General features: G+C 35.1%; 1 protein-coding gene across 9 annotated transcripts in view; it reads left to right on the top strand.

Annotated features, from left to right (window-relative positions):
- Nucleotides 1-18730, top strand: part of LOC145263650 (5-hydroxytryptamine receptor-like) — a 1538699-nt gene that overhangs the window by 73008 nt on the left and 1446961 nt on the right. The window lies entirely within an intron of this gene.

Here is an 18730-nt window from a genome sequence, read left to right as displayed (position 1 = left end):
ACACGTCTTGGAGTTAAAAGTTTTAATCTTTAGTACAGGCGACATTCAAATGGAATTGTTAATTTTTTAGGATGTTTACCCAATCGTGGCTCACAGATTCATTAATATGACAGACAGCTTTTTGAGTTCGAAGAGAAACACTTGCAAAGTCCAGAGGTTACATCAATCGAAACAATGCGATAATAACACTTAATATTAGAATAGTATTTTGAATAATCCAAAAAAATACGAATTATATTTTTTCTTCTATAAAATTCAAGGACATAATTTTAGATGCGTATTTGTAATTTCTATATTACTAGCCTAGGTGTCCGGTGTTGCCTGGGTGTGTCGAGGGGTATGTAAGCGGGTTGGTTGAGCAAGCAGAACCCTAATAAAAATTAATTCTAACAACTACAAAATAGAAGCAAGTATCCTTGCGAGCGCAAAAAATAGGAGTAGCAAGCAGGCTGGAACCCGTAACGCCTAAGAGGAAAAGAAGGTAAAAAAAAAGCAAACGATTTTATCGATGCGACCACTGTGATGGTGATGGTATAGGTGTTCGAGAACCTGTTTTATTCGACGTCATTCACTCGAGGCTTTAATGACTTGGAACAATATCGACGGTAAAAATTGATCAATCCTTGCAGATAACGGCCCAGTTGACGGTGAAAGAATTCATCTTTTTGACCAATTTTTCGATATTATCGTCCGAGACATCGATTTTTGAAACGATACCAATTTTGTCACGTCCCAACGCGTCTGTCGGAAGTTTTTACAAATACACACACATAATGCCTTTTATATATTCATTTTTTTTGGCGGACTTTTATTCTCATCTCTATATTTTGACCAAAGTAATCCTATGGCTTAATTTGGTTAGGCTTGAAACCGCTATCTTTAAATAATGCTCGCCTAGAACAATAGAGACTCAACGCCTCTGTCTACTGCGTAGAAGGGCAATCAAAGTTGTATTTTATGGCCGTATAAATACTATTTCGTGTTATTGTTCAACATTGTCGGCTCCGACTGATTAGTTTTATGTATTACTAGCATTTAAGCCCGGCGTTGTCCGGGTGTTTGAAGGTGTATGTTTAGTAAACAAAAAAAACGGTCAATTTTTTTTAACTTTGACCCCTATTATGCCCCTTAACATTTATTGTTTTGCGCTCAAATAAAGTAATTTTCGCTGATGGGCTGGGATACACGGTGTGCGTTTCTTTACTTTTCAAATAGATATAATTTTGACAAACTTTTAAAACTTTCCCTGTACACATATTTCGAGTATTTTTATCTATAGTTTTTACTCGTGCCATTTTTCCGTTGGTTAACTGAGTAATTTTTGGGGCAAGTTTTTTTCTTGACCGTTTTTAATAAAGTGATTTTTATGATTTATATATTAAAATTTATTTAGTTGTTTAAAAGAAATAAGTATTTACTGTTTTATTAGCATTACCACCAGTAAATAAAACAAATTCTAAAACAGAAACCTAAATGAACAATATTTTTTTGGAATAGGAAATGTTAATAAGCGAACAGTTCCAAATTTTCTCATTTCAGATTCTGATTTATTTCAAGTCGATTCGATAGACTATCATCTTTTATTTCTTCCGCGGGGTATATTGTTCTTATTCCGTGAGCCGCTGGAAGTGTTTACTGTTGTCTTCCTTGTTAGCCAGCGCTTATAGTAAACATTGGTTCTTTAATCCTGTACATTCAAACTGATTCCCAACTCTTTAAACCGTTAGCCTTTGTGAGGAAATCAGATATGGATTTTAGCAATCTTTAGCGCAAACATGTCGACATGGGAATTAAAACAATTCAACTTTATATTTTTCAAGTGTCTCTTTTCAGATAAGGATACACCATTTACAATGCTTAACTTATTCGGACTACAGTACTCATACTTTTCATATACAGAATAATTCGATCGATATGACATCCGACTGTCTTTAAATGCATATTTAATAGTTGAAAACGGTCTAGTTGAGCAGAGTGATCTAAATATCAAATAATGATTATTCTTACACACTATTTTCATAAATCCAAATCCTAACGTATTCTCATTGTTTATATGTAAGCCCCGCACAGCTGTAAACTATAGGGGTGTATTTAGAAATCTTTAATATAAAGAGCAAAATGGCGCGAGCGTTTCTGTAAGTCCACGAAAGGCTTTTTACATTAAGATTCTCGCCTGGGTAAGATTTCGGGAAAAGTTTTCGCATACTTTCCAGATCATAATATCTCGTATTCTCAAACGGATATTGCCACTATATTTATTTATAGATATAAGAAAAAATCCTAGCGTGCCGTCGTCTCCAGTGTTTGTCTTTTTCGTATGAATGAAGAGGAACAATCAGAATGCAACTGTTTAGCCTTTGGGCCGGGAAGCATCTGTTCTGTAGTTGGTACTTGGTCAATGTAGGAGAAACCCTTCATACTGAGACAATTAATATTTATTTGGATACAGTCAGAGTGCCCCCTTTTTAGGGGAGCTGGGTTTTCCCCACACTAAAACAACCTTGTGTCTAATTTGCTTTCGTGAGAGGTTTAAAAGCAACGCCATTTCTGCAAGTCCTCTTTCGATTGATGACGTTTAATTTGAATTCTTCAGATGTCCAGTCGCGTCATGAAGTAGCGGTAAAGTGTCATATTTTCATTCACTTTCTTTTCCGTCAAATCGCGTCACGGGTTCGTACTTGCCTGCCTGCAACCAACGTTTATTTACACTTCCAAGCCCCCGGGAATCACCGTGAACCCAGGCTAGTTTATTATATGAATGGAAGATTTTTGGGGTTGTAGGTGTTGTATGTCTAACTAAAAAAGAAACTACAAAACAAACACCAGCAATCTTGCTATTTGCATGACTGACATTGCAGGAAATAAATAATAATCCCAGTCATGATATTAAGTCACTTTCTTTACCAAACTAAATTACTCTGAGTTTGCATTACGGACGTAATTCCCTTTTTGCCGATTTAATATAGAAAAAACGAGACTAGTCCGTTCTCCCTTGGATCCATTAGTTAACCCTCTACCATTATACTAAATGACCCTGGTTATACCAAATATCGTTTATCTATGTGATTAAGTTATGTCAGTTTGCATTCCTTGACTAAAAGAGATCAGGTGATATTTGTCAACGTAAAACGAGAACCAAATTCAGTGGTGAAACTGTTTACCTCCGTCTTACCAGAGAAGGTTAGCAAACACCTTATAATGTCACGGAAACATCGTTGTACAATAAAACAATTATCTGATGAAGTTAGTTGTTACTGGAATAAATGGCATCTAATACTGGCATTCTACTAAAGCGTTTCTCCTCAATACAAGGCTTAAATAACTTTGTAAGTATGAAAGCTATTTCTCGTTGATGCTTTTTGGCACTATAATTTTAATGCCGTCAAGGACAGTTGTTTTCCCCGAATGGAGGTGTTTTTTTTTTTAAATTTTCATGGCAACATAACGCACAGATATGTGTATGTTGCATAGCCTGTTTTTAGACACATGGGAGAAATACGGGGGGTGGTCGCACCCAATTTTATTAAGGGCCCTGGCTTTTATTTGCCAAAATTGTTGTAAATCAAGCTACTGCTCAGTTACTTTGGTCTTGACGGATTGAGCATATACTTCTCTTGCGTTTCTTAGTATTCTTTTAAAGTGACGGCCGACAGCTTTGAAGGCGGCCCCAGTTTCAGTACACCCATTACATTGAAATCAATCGAAATAATTATTTCTCTGCGCGATGGCAGTAGCACATTCTGGAGAAAACCACGGCCGGCCGTTGGGTTTTTGCGAGATGTTTTTAAGGGTATGAAGCTGTCTATACCTACAAATGACCTTTCAGTCAGATTAAATATGGAGGACATCATCTTTATAAACAGGGAACGCAGAGGTAGATCTGTTATAAATGTATAAAAGCTATGCAAGTCAGCCATAGAGTATCGATATACTGTACGATGAAGAGGTATGTCGGAGGATCTATTACAATTTATTTTTATCTTAACTGAGAGAAATGAGTGGTTCGAAGATCTCAGTGGGGACAGAACGGAAGATGAACATAGCTCAGGGCAAGTTGTAGGGAAAAGTCTAGAAGACTTGCATACGCGCCATCGGTGTCGGCCACACGGGTGGGTTCGTGAACAATCTGAGTTAGGTCATAAGCAATGGAGAAATCGTGACAGCACTTCCCCTAATAACCTTGCTTGCTTGAATGAGCTAACCATTTCACATTGTGGGAATTGTTGTCTACGCAACCTTGAATATTAGTCGAAGGATGAGCAGGCGGGATGTGATAACTTTTCTCAAATATGCTCTTAACGATAGTAACTCCGCTATTATGGATGTGGTTAGAGGATAAATATAAACGCAGTGGTGAAAGCAAGTGCAATTCTAAAGCAGTTATAAAGTTGTTTTTTTTTTCGGAGACGCTCCTACTACATAGAAAGTCATCTCTAATGTCGGCACATATTCTGTGACCGTAGCGATCGTGAGAATGAGATTTGAATGTTAAATTAGAAGGGATTTTAATTACGAGCCCATTTACAGAAATAGTTAGTCTAATGCCAGTGTCGCTTATGAAGAAAAATCTGGTTTGATCTCCTGTAATCTTGAAGTTTTAAACGTAGACCCATGATGTTGGAAAAAAAGTAAAGTAGTGGAGGTCTACGTTGAAAGTTGGATTTCTGGGTTTAATTGTGTATTCTTTCTGGAGACTTCTCAGGGTGGAGTTTTAGGATTTGTAAACTAGGTCGACAGACTTGGATAGAGCAGGGCAGAGAATGAAAAACAAGTAAAGTCATATTTTTAGATCATGATAAGTTACAGCCGTTAAAATTACCCACCTATATGGCATCGAAAATCCCCATGAGAAGCGAATGCATGGTCCAGATCTCATTCACCAAATGGCATATTATCTTTTTATTATTTAGTCGAGTGAATCTTCAGAGTTCTTCATGTATTTGGTGTTGATATTACCCATTAGTGGAGTAAGAATGTTGGGTATAGCACCTGCAATTTTGTTTGTTGCACTACCGATGCAGATATTATGGGACGTACAGGGATATCTGGTTTGTGAGTTTTGGGGAGGCCATATAATGGATGAATATTTGCGAAGTATTCAATGCAGTATGTCCAAGTTTTTTTGTAATTTCTAAGTTTTTAAAAGGATTTGTGTAATGGCTCAATACTTCGGTTTACTGTCTTTATATCAGTGCTGTGCGTGTGTCTCTATCTGCAAACAGTCGAGCGACTTTCTCAGATATGTGTTACCATTATTACGGTGCCACCACCTTTATCAGCTGGTTTTCCAAGGCATCTATTTATCTCTTTGGTAGTACAATATCATAGGCTGAGTAGTGGCGACTGAAATAGAACAAAGTCATACTTTTAATTACAGCAAATATATTACAATGTTGTACTGATAATTTATTTTCTTCAATTCATTCATCCAGAAGAAGTCTTAAAAAAAAGACGAAACATCGCTAGACATATAATCTGGTTTGTTTCATGTTATCTCTACCTCTTCCTCTCTCTCTCTCTCTCTCTCTTTCTATATATATATTGGTTTGGTTGTTTTGTTTTACGGCATATCAACCCTTTTCAGGTTATTTAATGCCGAATCTGGTGATTTTGGAGAACGATTTTTTTTATTATAGTATATTTGTTTTTTTAAGTCGTATTCTATTTAACCCATAGTTGGGACCCTAACAGGTGCTACCACTCCGGGTCACAGTGGACCTTGGAACAATGACAATTAAAGGGTTGCTCTACACTCCCTAAAGCCTGCAAGCTGGGACCCTCACCATCGGATATAGTTACGGTCATATCCAGGACCCCTCTCTCTCTCTCTCTCTCTCTCTCTATATATATATATATATATATATATATATATATATATATATATATATATATATATAATGTGTGTGTGTGTGTTTTGTTGTTGGGACAATTAACAAGAATATAGGTCTGAAAAATCGGAAACGTTTAATGTACCGGAACCGTTATCGGCATCACAAAAAATGTGCTTTATTTGCAATTTTATAAATGATTTATAAAATACATTGTTTTTATTTGATGAGACTTACCTATGCATTGTTGATATCGATTATAAAATGAGAAAAAAAAAACTTATTCACCAACAGGGAGACCTGACGTTTCACTGGATTGAATAATGATCAACGAATCCTTTATACTTCCATATTTTTATTTTCATCGAAATCGGTGAACTCGTCAATTTTTAAATCAAACGGATTGATAGTCGACTCTAACTGAGGGCTTCGCGGTGCACCGGGTGTAGGCTTCAAAAGTCTCTCGAACTTAGTCCACAATACATTTTAATCTATATTGCACTGTACAGAACCTACTTTTTATTTAATAAAAATATTGTATATATAATGGTTTTAATTAAACGTTAAAACTACAAAAGTCGAGTATCCTGATTCAATTCTTCTATAAACAGAAACATTTATTGAAATTTCGCCTTTGTTACATAAAATAACCTACTATTGATTTTTCAAGCCTGGGATTCCTGCTTGTGCGGTAATAAAGCTTTACACATACACTTGTGATGGTTGACTGTATAATTGGCCATACGTTCTTATTCTTTCTTTCATCGCAATACTCGATTATCAGTATTTATCGAAGACATTCCGATAGAAAACTTACCAAAGAACACTGCCGGCACATAAAGTACCTCCGAGTTAAATTTCATAAATGTCGTTCTAACCGTTTTTGAATGCATAGGGAACAAAATAACACACACTTTATTTTTATATAATAGAAGATATAGGTATTTTACACTATAAGTAAAATTATAATATACAGACAATTCCCACAAGTGCGTTTTAATGGTTGCGATAAGGAATACACCTATTAAATTAAGGTAAAACAGACATTAAACATAAGGACTTTATAAATTATTAGTTTTATTTATTTAAAAATTATGGAATTATACATTAGTAGCTGGATGCTCAGCGTTGCCCCGTTGTGCATTTCGCTTTATTATGATATTTTAATTCATGCAGATTGCATATGAAGTATTATAACATCAATCCTCTATCGAATATTATGAATGATGAGAACTAATTTCCCAGGTGGACGCAAAAAAAATAATAAAAAATAATAATGATAACTTTGGCTGATATTTGGACATAACGATAAATGTCCTAGAAAACTTCACCTCTGGTAAATGTTTATTTTTTAAATATGCAAGCGAAGAAATGATTTGCGGCAATTTTAAATGGTACCTCTTTTTTATCATAAATTGAACTAGTAAATAAGAGAAAATATAAAATATGGCGATACACTCGGTCTTGAGTAGGACATCATTCTGTAGTCGAATTCTCCACCAGTAAGGTATATTTCCAAATGGCAATAAATCAGTATTTTAAAGAAAGAAATGATTTTCTGAGATTTTATTATCTTCCTTGGCCGGTGTAACAAAAATACCCCCCTCCCGTAAAACATCTCCTTTTCATATAGAAGAAAGAATGATTATGTTTATGGTTCGATTTTTATGATTTTCAGTACTTATCGGATTTATTTATTTACCGAATTTATCCAAGAACTAGACAAATAACTTACCTTTGTGTGAGGGTTGCAAGAGATCGGCTCAGCGGTTTCGGAACCTATGAGGAAGGACCTTACACACACATGAATTTTATATTATATATATATATATATATATATATATATATATATATATATATATATATACTATTCGTCCAGCTACTAATATATATTTCCATTCTTTTAAAATTAATTCTATTCATTTACAGTTCGCGAGAGAGGAATCTATCACCATACCCTCTCTTACACACGCAAATTGAACTTTTATAAGTACAATAATTAATAAAATATATTTTTTTAATCGAGAGTAGAGAACGCATTGTGGATGCGTTATCGGCAGCTCCCCTTACTATCGCTTCTCTTTATTTGCCCCTTAGTCCTAATTTTTAAATGAGAGATTTTTCTAACAAAGGGAGAATAAAAAGCTGTATTCTAGGTTGGCAGTATTTTGCGCCAGAGAGTTTGGAAATGTTCTGTTTCTATGTCTATCCTTGTAGCCATGTCACTTGTAAGGGTGCTGGAAGTAAACGTTTTATCGGGCTGAACTTATCCGCCTGATAGTCAGAAACACGAACCTTGGATTAACCAAGGATGCTGTCCTCTAAGTAGGTTCACATTACTGGGGCTGCCGTATTGCCATTTGGCATGTGGATTCTGGACCATACAGTAGCTTCTGGTGGGGCCCCTCGATGCATATTAGTGCGTAATTATTACGGCTTTACCTTATCATGTGCTACCAAAAAATAATACATTTCTTCGTTTCATTTTTCTCTTAGGTTCCCTCTCTGTCCTGCTCTAAGCGAGTCTGTCGACGTAGTCCACAAATCCCAAAAACTCAATCATAACAAGTTTCAAGAAAAAATACACGAATAAATCTGGTCTCCAACTTCCAACGTAGACCCTCACTACCATGTCTCTTTCTCCAACATCAGAGGTCTACTTTCTTACCTTCCAGCGGTTTAAACCCAATTACAGGAAACTAAACCAAACCTATTATTTCTAAGCGAAACTGGCATTGGACAGGCTATTTCCCTAGATGAGTTTGTAAATAAAGAATACTCTAAATTAACTTCCAAATCTGACCCCCCAAGATCGCCAAGGGCATGGATAATGTGCCTATATTTAAGATGGTGTTCCATGTGGTAGAGACGTCTCCAGAGAAGATCCTAACTAACCTTCCGGGTTGCACTTGCTCACACTACTGCGTTCATATTTACTCTCTGTCGCACGCACAACAACGGGGTTATTATCTTTAAAAGCATATCTGATAAAATTGACCACGCCCTGCTTATCTTTCAGCTAACATTCACGTATGTGGAGACTTCAATGTTCACAATGTGGAATGGTTACCCCACTCAAACAAGACCGATGATGGGGGGGGGTCTGTCATGATTTCTCCATTGCTTATGACCTCATAGAGAGTGTGTCTGACATTGATGGGTATTATGCGAGCCTCATAGATCTTTTTCTCACAACTTGCCCTGAACTATGTTCAGTTTCTATTCTGTCTCCACTTGGATCTTCCGACCACTCTGACGTACCTCTCCACCGCACAGTATATCGATACACTATGGCTGACCGGAATAGCTTCCGTACATTTATATCAGATCTACCTCTGCATTTCATGATAAAAAGGATGTGTCCTTTAAAGTATCAGACCTGAGGAATGGTTGGTTGTAGGTATAGACCGCTTCATACCCTCGAAAAAGTTCTAGCATAAACCTAAAAGCCAGCCATGCTTCTCTCCAGAATGTGCTGCTGCCATTGCGCACAGAAATCACTTTTTCCATCGTATTAGATGTATTGAAACAAAAACCGCTTTTTCAGGACTGCCAGCAACAATTGTAAGAAAGTAATAAAAAACGCTAGAGAGTTGTATGCTCAGTCCGTCAAGCCAAAGTAGCTGAGTAGCGGCTTGGTTCCCACTAATTTTGGCAAATAACAAACAGAATCCTGAACAAAAGCGTGTGCTCTATCCCGACTCTCATAACTGGGAATTGGGCAATCTCGTCAGCATCAGATAAAGCTAAACTCTTTTCCAAGAACTTTGCAGCTAATTCTACCCTTTGCAACCAAGGACGCCAACCCCCAATATTTCTTCCTGTATCAGAAAACAACACGCTATGCAACATATACATATATGTATGTGATGTTGCCAAGCTAATCAAAAACCTTGATTCCAGTAAAGCAACCGGCCCTGACGGTATTCCAATTATAGTACTCCAAAGACTTCAACCAGAACAAGCGTCCATATTTACAAAACTGTTTACACGTTGTCTTAAGGAGAATTGCTTTCCATCACCCTGGACAATCTCATCAGCATGCCCTGTATGTAAGAATTCAGGTGATCGCTTAACTCCCTCTCAGTACAGGCCAATAAATCTCCTGTGCATCATGAGTAAGTCGCTGCAAACTGTGTTAAATAGAGAAGTAATCAGCAATCTACGCAAAAATAACCTTAGTGACACGCAATATGGTTTCCGTTGTGCTAGATCTACAACAGATGTGCTTACAGTTATATCTTATAGGATTAGCGAATCTCTCGACGGAGTCAAACTTTCCAGGGCAATTGCTCTTGACATATCAAAGGCCTTTGATAGAGTGTTGCATAAACGTTTTATTCACAAGATCTACAGCTATAGTATAGCTGGAAATATCTTCTCAATTATTAAATTATTTCTGCTGATAGGTTCAAAAGAGTAGCAGTTGATGGGCAGGGATCAGAACTCAAAGTATTAATGCTGGAGTTCCACAGGGCTCCATCCTGGGCCCAACTCTCTTCCTGATTCATATTAATCATCTTCCAAATAACATTGAGCTGCAATCTATGGTCCCTCTCCCTCGCCAAACTTTCACAAGAAACACTCGTCTAGCTGAAAACACTATCAATATTTCCCCTTACACTTTATCTGTACTTAAGCCTAAACGTAGACTCCATTAACAAAGCTTATTTATTAGAAGTGCACGTCTGTGGAGCTGTTTTCCATTTTCCTGCTTTCTAGCTGACTACAATCCGATTGTCAAGTCCAACGTAAACAAGTTCTTGATGAGTCGTTCCACTTAAGTTAACAAATTTACCGTATTTCCATTACTAACGATTACGATATTATTCAATTGAGACTCTTAACCCTTATCCTCGAGTGGTCTCTGGGCCTTGATAAGTGGTGTTTCATATATATATATATATATATATATATATATATATATATATATATATGTACACGTGTGGGTGTATGTGTGTTTTTCCCCCTTGGTTTTACTGTTTACTACCGAATATGTCGACTGACAATGGCATTATTTAAAAAAAAAAAAAACAGTTAAACAAAGAAAAACAAAACACAAAAGTAAATTCTGTTCGAAAAAAAAAAAAAAGGATGGCGCTATTTTCAAAATTCTCCTCAAAAGAAGCAAATCTGGACCGGAAATAACTTTTGGCGCTTTTTATATGTTTTAATACGTTTTATTTCCATGTCTACATTGGACAAGGGAATCCTAAAAAAATGTCTAGACTGTCAAATAGACAATTTTAATCAGATCTTCTTTTTTTCTGATATAATAACATCGTTTGTGTTATTTTATAGGAACCATTTTTAGCTTATCTAGTCGACAAGCCGAATTACAAAAAAAAAACAAAAAAAAACAAAAAAAAAACATGACGTATGAATTCAAACGAAACAGAATTACACGTTCTGTCATAGAGGTTCTTTGAAATTTTTTGTTTAATCAAGCCTCTACTTTTTTTTACTTACATTTCGAGTTTAAAAACAAGACGAATGTGACAACAAGATATGTTCTCCATTCTGACTAATGATATTTTCTTCTATTTTATAACGGTTCCGTTAGATTTTCACGGACCCAACACGTAGTAGAGTCCGTCATAAGGAAAGAGAAGAATGTAAAAAAAAAAAAAAAAAAACAACAAACTTGACCCTCTGTTTAACAAAGGCATTAATATATTTAGATCTGGTATTTACAAATACGCTTTTTTTCTTAATATTCAAACAGTTCATTTCTCATTCTCCGGCGGCGTGTGACTTTTCGTCTCAGCTGTGACGTCACCTGCCACGTGTCGAACATATGCTTTTTTCGTCACATGTCAAACATCACTTCCTCGGACAGTTCTCTTTCTATCGACATGTTTCCTGTACTTCTTCTCCACAAACACGTCATTTTATCTATCTTGTGACGTTACTTAACACACCGGCTTGGTTATTGGCATATATTTATAGAGCTGATATTAATAAATTATTTCGTACATTCCAGCCAAGATATATTCTAAACATCCCTTTAAATGAAATTGTTTCTATTTCTCTTGCCCTTGAGTCACGGGAGGTGTTTGTCATGTAGTTTTTGACATTATTCTCTTGCATTCCATAGCTGCCGATGGCCTTCAGTTTTCCATTGTGAAGACATGCTGTTAGTGACCATTTGCTTACAAAATCCCAAACCGGTCTTCTTCAAAGTCTATCCATCCTTCCTCATTTTCATCCCTGTAACGTCACATCTGTGGGTGCACATCTACATACCCGTTTTCAGTCTTGCCCTCTTTTGAATCCATCTCCGACTGGAGGTAAATTATTCTCTATATACTCTTTCAACTTCTTTTGTTTTACATTTGGCAAGATCATTGGATTCACACTCATTCACCTGCGCTAAAATGTACATGAACAAATGTATTCCAACCCTCCTCCCCAGGATCATAATATGCGTATTATCAGTCCATTGTGTCTTTTGTCTGGCAACAGGATGCTCATAATATGATATTCTAAGTTTGTTTTTCTACAACAGAAAAAAAATTCAATTACCCTTCACATGCCTTATCTCAAGTGCAATTTCTATGAATGGAGCGTTTTTAAAAGGCTTTTCACCTGTTGAACACATTATCGCTGAACTGCTTCTCTGCTGATTACAACTTGCTCGTATTAAAATTCAATGTCAACACATTCTTGCGATGAACTGCCCCCTCCAGATAATTTAACACAGTTTAAACCAAGCGATTAATGTAAATTACTCTCATATGTGACTGATAAACATTCTGTCTCATTAACACTTATTAGGTATGATTGATGGGCAGAAATCAGAAGCTCACAGTGTGACAGAGAGAGAGAGAGAGAGAGAGAGAGAGAGAGAGAGAGAGAGGGGGGTTAGTAAACGTGGAGTGTAGACAGGTTTACCAGAACCGAAGGTCAGCTGACAAGATTACGTATGAGTGACGTGGTCAGGTTGGCTAGATCTGTGAGATTTGATTTGGGCTTTGAAGAAGACGGGCGGCTTTCCGTTGTCTCCCCCTCTTAACTGGGGAGGGGGGAGATGAACGCTGACGTGTGTAGAAGAAGAACCCACACAGACCGATTTCACTTCCACCTTCTGCAGGACCTCTGGGGAAAGTGAAATAAAAACTATAAAAACCCCTCCCCCCAAGAAAAAGGATAAATATGAAGAAATGAAAGAAAAAAGTGGGGCGTGAATGGGGGAAAAAGAGAAAGAAATAAGATTTAAACAGTGTAATAAATAATAAAAAAAAATAAAAATAAAAAAGTTTTGGAAGAGTCAAAGGTTCAGTCGGTATTAATTTTAATTTTCAAAATGTACAATAAATGTTCTATTCGACATGAGTGACGTTTTGACCACATAAGTAAGGTAGAAAAAAGGATAAATATAGGGTTAAATAAACTATATGAAGAAATGAAAGAAAAAGTGGGGCGTGAATGGAATTTAATTTCTGTGGCAAGAGGTTAGAATTTTGGAGAGGTGTTGAATTACATGGGTAGTTATTAATTTTATTATTCTCGAGAAGTGATTCGAATTTTATTTTTTTAACGTGATTTCTATTGATTTCGAGTAGAATCAACATGGAGCAACTTTGAGTACTTCATGTGTGGAAATCCGATGTTTTCCGTGAAGCTATGTGTCTTCAAGGCAGGTTGCGCTTACCGACTTTGGAAAAAAAAGTTTTTTTCTGACATAGCAGTAAACAGAATGTATTCTGTCCAGCGTGAGCGGATCTAGTTGTAATCAGCTTCAGGGAGCAAATGAAATGCCCTCTGACATGGTGTAAGGGGCAGAGGGGGTGCAATGGCTGACGTGGCCATTATGTTACGAATCGCTCAAGAGAAGATGAATGAAATATGTATGCAAGTACTTAGGAAAATTGAAGGTTACCCACCATATGGAATGTTAAGAGGTTTTTTGTTTCCCACAAAATACTAGTAATAAGAGTAGGCTTATGATGAATAGGATAAGGCTTGGGATGGAATTTTTTTTTGTGTGCTACCTATGGGAAGAAAAGCTGATCTGTAAAGCAAAAGACGATGATAGTCCGTTTTGAAGAGGCAGATGGACCTCGATTTTATTATTCGGTTAATTGCCGAGAATTTATCGATCACGCGCAGTGTCGACGGGAGTAAAGGATGCTCCTGAAATTCTGATTTAAATTATGAAGAGACCATAGGTTCACAGGGAGTTGTTGACCTTCGAGGTGGCCAGGATTAGCGCCACATGGTATTATTTGTTTATATTATTTTACTTAGTATATTGAAAAGGTATGACAGTTTTCTTTGCCAGTGGGGTGAGCATATATATCCCATTCTTAGTAAATGTAGGAAGTAGAAAATGTATGCCTTCGCCATACATTTTGATAAAAAGGGGGGAAGGAATGTTACAGAGAGAGAGAGAGAGAGAGAGAGAGAGGGGGAGGTTAGTAAACGTGGAGTGTAGACACGTTTACCAGAACCGAAGGTCAGCTGACCAGATTACGTATGAGTGACGTGGTCAGGTTGGCTAGATCTGTGATATTTGATTTGGGCTTTGAAGAAGACGGGCGGCTTTCCGTTGTCTCCCACTCTTAACTGGGGAGAGGGAAGACGGACGCTGACGTGTGTAGAAGAAGAACCCACACAGGCCGATTTCACTTTCACCTTCTGCAAGACCTCTGGGGAAAGTGAAATAAAAACTATAATACCCATTCATCGTCTTGGAGTGATACATCTTCGTCAAGCAGGTATACAAGTCTCCCTCTAGGATGAGAAATTTCCAGATGGTCCAACATCGAAGAAGCAGAGGTAGGTTCTGAAAATACATGTCACACACACAATTCCCTTTATGATAATCAAACACACAACCCTTTATATTAGAGACAATAATACGCACACGGAATCCTTTTATGTTATACACCCAAAAGTAAATGGATCCCCTCAATGATAACCCTATGTAACAACAGTATTAATGCTGGAGTTCCACAGGGGTCTATCCTGGGCCAAACTCTCTTCCTGTTCTACATAAATGATCTTCCAATCACATCCTAAGATCATTCGTAGACATTGATGCTGACAACACTACCATCTATGGTAGCATTTCGAAGGCCGTAAATGACCAAATTCACTCTGAATTTCTCTCCTCTGATCTTGAGCGCGTGGTACAGTGGGAAAAGAGGTGACTGGTTACTTTTAATGCATCTAAAACAAACCTTCTATCTTTACATCATCAATGCTCGGATCCCCCTCTGACATCAATTGAAATAAATGGTTCTCGTCTTGAGGAGGCTCCATGTTTTGACGATCTTCTAGGCTTGACTTTTTCTCCTGATCTGAAATAGAACACGTACACCAAGTCTGTTGCAAAAGTCGCTTGAAAAATAGCGGGCTCCTTCTACCTGATGCAATTTTCTACCTATATAAAAGCCAGATTCGTCCAAATATGGAGTATTGTTGCCATGTCTGGGCAGGAGCTACTAGAACGAGCTTATCCTGCCTTGACAGATTTCAAAATATACTTAGTAGCCTAGTGGGGGATGCCTTTTTCTCTTCTCTGCAACCTCTTTCTCACAGAAGAGACACCGTGAGCCTATATCTGCTTTATCGTTATTTTATGGCAAGTGCTCGTCTAAGCTCCAATCTATGATACCCCATCACAAAACTTTTATGAAAAACACTCGTCTAACTGAAACCACTGTCAGCAATTTTCCTTACTCTTTATCAGTGCCTAAACCTAAATGTAGATTTCATGAACAAATCTTATTTCTAGAACGGTATCCGTGTCTTCCGTTTGCCTGCTTTGCAGCTGACTACAATTTGATTGTCTTCAGGTCCAACGTAAAAAATTCTTGTTGAACCGTCTCCTAAGTAATCCAATTTACCAAACTTCCACTACAAACGATTATTACAATATTATCCCATTGACTACTGTACACTCATGAACCATTCTCCTCGAGTAGCCTTCGGGTCTTGATAAGTGGTGACTCCTATGTAAAACACAATAATTACTAGAATCATGGAGATCTTCCTAGGATTCCAGTTTCTTTTCATGCCGTTCATAATACCTTGTTATTTTTGTTATTTCATTATCTTGGCTTTCTTTCCACCATCAATTGTGAGGCTCACTTCTACTACGTTGCTTATTGCTCGTTCTATATAACTGTCAGGTTTAATAGCCCTATTTTATAATTGCTACGTAATGTGAATAGTAATACTGTGTGGTGTATAACTTATTTTAAACTGCTGTGCTTTTTCATGTCTCTAGGACTTGCTGCTACATTCAGTTTTCACTTTGTTATGTAATAAACTTATTATAAATACGAGTGCTGTTCCACAAATAAACACTTCTACTTTTAAATAAAAAAGTTAAAGTACTACAAAGACGAGAATGGTACCCTTATAACAAACAGCATTTTGTGTCTTGGAAATGATTTTTCTACATAGTGACAACTAGTCGGAGTGAATGTTTGTCCAGGAATTCAGTAATGCACGTCTACTTGTACCGTATATCAATGGCAGGGGTTACTTTCTTTCAATTTCACGCCGTCAATATCTTAAACAGAGAGATGAAATTTTCAGATCACGTTTGTATGGGTTCACTTTTCATAACATTACAATTTTTAATTTACCTGTGATCAATTCGAGCACAATAAAAGATAGGGATCATTACTTGAAAAATACAAATGTAATTAAAATAAACACAAGCTAAGTACATCTATACGTATAACTATTGCATTACCTTACACAAATACTAAATTAAACTCTTGTCTTTTCAAGTAATGATTTTTGTTTATTTTTTTCTGTAAAGAGACGTTTATTTCTTAGTGCAGGACATACTCATAGCGGGGAATTTTAACCGGTCCATGAGCAGTTATTTTGCTGTCTTCTGGAGTACCCTATCAGAAGGGCGTGTCTGTGTGCGATGATAGAGTGACTTGATGGCTAAACTGGATTCAGTGGAAAGCGGGCAATTTTTTAAGGAACAACCTGTAGATCGCTTGAAGATTTTAAATTAAAATTGCATCAACAACTATAATTAACATATTTGCATTTTGTATATATATGTGTGTGTGAGGGTGTGTTTCTTCGTAATAACAGTGTTCTTTGCCAATAGAAAATGCATGTTTCATAAGCTAAATCCACGCGGATTAAATGAATAAACAAATATATATTTGTTTATGTATCAAACTTACTGGAAGCCTGAACAAATCATGGAATACAAATAGAAAAATGCTAGCATGAAAAGTAATATGGTTACGCCTTAATATGGAAAAGTAAAAGACTAGTTGTTAAAACTGTAAAAAGAAAAGAACAATACATTCTCGTAAAAAATTAATGCATTTATAATTAATAGTATTGCAGCATACAGAATGTGTTTTTAAAATACGGTTCATAAAATTATAATAAAAAAATGCTGCAATGTTTTAACTTATAAAGTTATTATATTTTTTACTATTTTTTTTTTACTTTTTGTATTTTCTTTTCCATTTGGAAAAACTAGTCTTGCCTTTTCTATTTTTAACATTACTTTTCATGCTAGACTTTTCTCATTTGTAATCCAGAAATATTTTACTCATTTTTCCATTGTTTTACTTGTAAATATCGAATCAATAAAAGGATAGCGTTTCTAAAAGGATATTACATATAAATATGATTTGGTTTACTCCTATGAAGACTTGATTGATAATTTGAAATTATTCATCGCAAAAAACTTTTTCATTACAAAGCACAAGGTAATTACACATATTCACCTTATAATAACTTTAATACTCTGAGCACAGCAAATTTGATCATATTTTAGTGGGAGTTAGCTCATTAAGACCCTGTCTGTAGCACTCAATATATATATATATATATATAATGTATATATATGTATATATGTATATATATGTATATATGTGTACATGAATATATACATATATGCATAATATATATACATATATTTATAATATATATACATATATGTATAATATGTATATGCATATATACATATATGTATAATATATATACATATATGTATAATATATATACATATATGTATAATATATATATACATATATGTATAATATATATATACATATATGTATAATATATATACATATATGTATAACATATATATACATATATGTATAACATATATATACATATATGTATAATATATATACATATATGTATAACATATATATACATATATGTATAACATATATATACATATATGTATAATATATACACATATATACATATATGTATAATATATATACATACATATATACATACATGTATAATATATATACATATACACATATATGTATAATATATATATATATACATATATACATATATGTATATATATACATATATGTATATATATACATATATGTATAATATATATATACATATATACATATATGTATAATATATATATATATATACATATATACATACATGTATAATATATATATGCATATATGTATAATATATATACATATATGTATAATATATATATACATGTATGTATAATATATATATACATGTATGTATAATATATATATACATGTATGTATAATATATATATACATGTATGTATAATATATATATACATGTACGTATAATATATATATACATGTATACATAATATATATATAATATATGTATATGTACATACATATATGTAAAATATATATATATATATTATACATATATGTATAACATATGTGTATATCATACATATATGTATAATATATATATACATATATACATATATGTATAATATATATACATATATACATATATGTATAATATATATATATACACACACATATTTATATATATATATATATATATATATATATATATAGAGAGAGAGAGAGAGAGAGAGAGAGAGAGAGAGAGAGGGGGAAGAGATATACATATATATGTGTGTTTGGTCT

This window comes from Euprymna scolopes, chromosome 39 (genome assembly GCF_053919585.1).
Source record: "Euprymna scolopes isolate OS-2025 chromosome 39, ASM5391958v1, whole genome shotgun sequence".
NCBI classification, from domain to species: Eukaryota; Metazoa; Mollusca; class Cephalopoda; order Sepiida; family Sepiolidae; genus Euprymna; species Euprymna scolopes.
This window is presented reverse-complemented; position numbering and strand designations above follow the sequence as displayed.